Below are 3,375 nucleotides of genomic sequence, written 5' to 3'. Positions count from 1 at the left end.
TTGGAAGATCCTCACCAGTTCTTAGCTGAATTCTTGCAAATCTGTGACACTGTCAAGACCAATGGGGTTGACCCTGAAGTCTACAGACTTATGCTCTTCCCTTTTGCTGTAAGAGACAGAGCTAGGACATGGTTGGATTCACAACCCAAAGAAAGCCTGAACTCTTGGGAAAAGCTAGTCAATGCCTTCTTGGCAAAGTTCTTTCCACCTCAAAAATTGAGCAAGCTTAGAGTGGAAGTCCAAATCTTCAGACAGAAGGAAGGTGAATCTCTCTATGAAGCTTGGGAAAGATACAAGCAATTAATCAGAAGATGTCCTTCTGACATGCTTTCTGAATGGAGCATCATAGGTATTTTCTATGATGGTCTGTCTGAACTATCCAAGATGTCATTGGATAGCTCTGCTGGAGGATCTCTTCATCTGAAGAAGACGCCTGTAGAAGCTCAGGAACTCATTGAAATGGTTGCAAATAACCAATTCATGTACACTTCTGAAAGGAATCCTGTGAATAATGGGACAACTCAGAAGAAAGGAGTTCTTGAGATTGATACTCTGAATGCCATATTAGCTCAGAATAAGATATTGACCCAACAAGTCAATATGATTTCTCAGAGTCTGTCTAAAATGCAAGCAAAAACAGGTAGTACTAAGGAAGCTTCCTCTGAAGAAGAAGCTTATGATCCTGAGAACCCAGCAATGGAAGAGGTGAATTACATGGGAGAACCCTAAGGAAACACCTATAATCCTTCATGGAGAAATCATCCAAATCTCTCATGGAAGGATCAACAGAGACCTCAACAAGGTTTCAACAACAATAATGGTGGAAGAAACAGGTTTAACTATAGCAAGCCTTTTCCATCACCTTTTCAGCAACAAACAGAGAATTCTAAGCAGAACCATTCTGACTTAGCAACCATTGTCTCTGATCTAATCAAAACCACTCAAAGTTTCATGACTGAAACAAGGTCTTTCATTAGAAATTTGGAGGCACAAGTGGGACAGCTGAGTAAGAAAATTACTGAACTCCCTCCTAGTACTCTCCCAAGCAATACAGAAGAGAATCCAAAAAGAGAGTGCAAGGCCATAAACACGTCTCACATGGCCAAACCTGGAGAGAAGGAAGAGGCAGTGATCTCCACTGAGGAAGACCTCAATGGACGCCCACTGACCTCCATGGAGTTCCCTAATGAGGAACCATGGGAATCTGAGGCTCACACTGAGACCATAGAGATTCCATTGAATTTACTTCTGCCATTCATGAGCTCTGATGAGTATTCTTCCTCTGAAGAGGATGAAGATGTTACTGAAGAGCAAGTTGCTAAGTATCTTGGAGCAATCATGAAGCTAAATGCCAGGTTGTTTGGTAATGAGACTTGGGAGAATGAACCTTCATTGCTCATCAAAGAACTGCATGACTTGACTAGGCAGAGATTACCTCTGAAGAGACAAGATCCTGGAAAGTTCTCAATACCTTGTACCATAGGCACCATGACCTTTGAAAAGGCTCTGTGTGACCTAGGGTCAAGCATAAACCTCATGCCTCTCTCTGTAATGGAAAAGCTAGGGATCATAGAGGTACAAGCTGTAAGAATCTCACTAGAGATGGCAGACAATTCAAAGAAACAGGCTTATGGACTTGTAGAGGATGTCTTGGTAAAGGTTGAAGACCATTACATCCCTGCTGATTTCATAATCCTAGAGACTGGGAAGTGTATGGATGAATCCATTATCCTTGGCAGACCCTTCCTAGCCACAGCAAAAGCTGTGATTGATGTTGACAGAGGCAAATTGATCATTCAAGTGAATGAAGACTCCCTTGTGTTTAAAGCTCAAGGATATCCCTCTGTAACCATGGAGAGGAAGCATGAAGAGCTTCTCTCAATACAGAGTCAAACAGAGCCCCCACAGTCAAACTCTAAGTTTGGTGTTGGGAGGCCACAACCAAACTTTAAGTTTGGTGTTGAAACCCCACATTCAAACTCTAAGTTTGGTGTTGGGAGGTTCCAACATTGCTCTAAATATCTGTGAGGCTCCATGAGAGCCACTGTCAAGCTATTGACATTAAAGAAGCGCTTGTTGGGAGACAACACAATTTTTACTTATCTATGTTAAATTTCTATTTTCTTTTGTTATTTTATATTTTCTGTAGGTTGATGATCATGTGAAGTCACAAAAACAATTTAAAAAGCAAAAATAGAAGGAAAAACAGAATGAAAAATAGAACACCCTGGAGGAAAAACTTACTAGCGTTTAAACGCCAGTAAGGGTAGCAGAATGGGCGTTAAACGCCCAGTCTGGCACCATTCTGGGCGTTTAAAGCCAGAAATGGGCACCAGACTGGCGTTTAACGCAAGGAATGGGCAGCAGCCTGGTGTTTAACGCCAGGATTGGCAGCAAGGGGCATTTTACACGCCACATGGTGCAGGGATGAGAAATCCTTGACACCTCAGGATCTGTGGACCCCACAGGATTCCCACCTACCCCACCTCTCTCTCATTTCTTCACCCATTCATCAATCACCTCAATACCTCTTCCCCAAAAACCCCTCACCTATCAAATCCCACCATTCTCTTCACCACTCACATCCATTCTTCATAAAACCCCACCTACCACACCATTCAAATTCAAACCAATTTCCTACCCAAACCCACCCATAATGGCCGAACCATACACCCCTCCCCACTCCTATATAAACCCATCTTCACTCCTTCATTTTCACACAACCTAAACACTACTTCTCCCCCTTGGTCGACACACAAAGCCCCCTCCATCTCCTCTATTTCTTCTTCTTCTACTCTCTTCTTTCTTCTTTTGCTCGAGGACGAGCAACCTTCTAAGTTTGGTGTGGTAAAAGCTAAAGCTTTTTGTTTTTCCATAACCATTTATGGCACCAAAGGCCGGAGAAACCTCTAGAAAGAAGAAAGGGAAGGCAAAAGCTTCCACCTCTGAGTCATGGGAGATGGAGAGATTCCTCTCAAAGGTGCATCAAGACCACTTCTATGAAGTTGTGGCCAAGAAGAAGGTGATCCCCGAGGTCCCTTTAAAGCTCAAAAAGGGCGAATATCTGAAGATCCGACATGAGATTCGAAGAAGAGGTTGGGAAGTTCTCACCACCCCCATTCAACAAGTCGGAATCTTAATGGTTCAAGAGTTCTATGCCAATGCATGGATCACCAAGAACCATGATCAAAGTGTGAACTCGGACCCTAAGAATTGGCTTGCAATGGTCCGAGGGAAATACTTAGACTTTAGTCCGGAAAATGTAAGGTTGGCATTCAATTTGCCCATGATGCAAGGAGATGCACACCCATACACTAGAAGGGTCAACTTTGATCAAAGGTTGGACCAAGTCCTCATGGACATATGTGAAGAGGG

At 43.1% G+C, this 3,375-nt stretch overlaps 1 non-coding gene across 1 annotated transcript; it reads right to left on the bottom strand.

The window, feature by feature from the left end:
- Nucleotides 1–222: 222 nt before the first annotated feature.
- LOC112745781 (small nucleolar RNA R71) lies at nt 223–330 on the bottom strand. Its single transcript, XR_003173692.1, has one exon. It is a non-coding gene; the product is annotated as a small nucleolar RNA R71 (small nucleolar RNA).
- Nucleotides 331–3,375: the final 3,045 nt, after the last annotated feature.

This window comes from Arachis hypogaea, chromosome 14 (assembly GCF_003086295.3).
Source record: "Arachis hypogaea cultivar Tifrunner chromosome 14, arahy.Tifrunner.gnm2.J5K5, whole genome shotgun sequence".
Classification (NCBI taxonomy): Eukaryota; Viridiplantae; Streptophyta; class Magnoliopsida; order Fabales; family Fabaceae; genus Arachis; species Arachis hypogaea.
The sequence above is the reverse complement of the archived record's forward strand: the minus strand, read 5'-3'. Positions and strand labels throughout refer to the sequence as shown.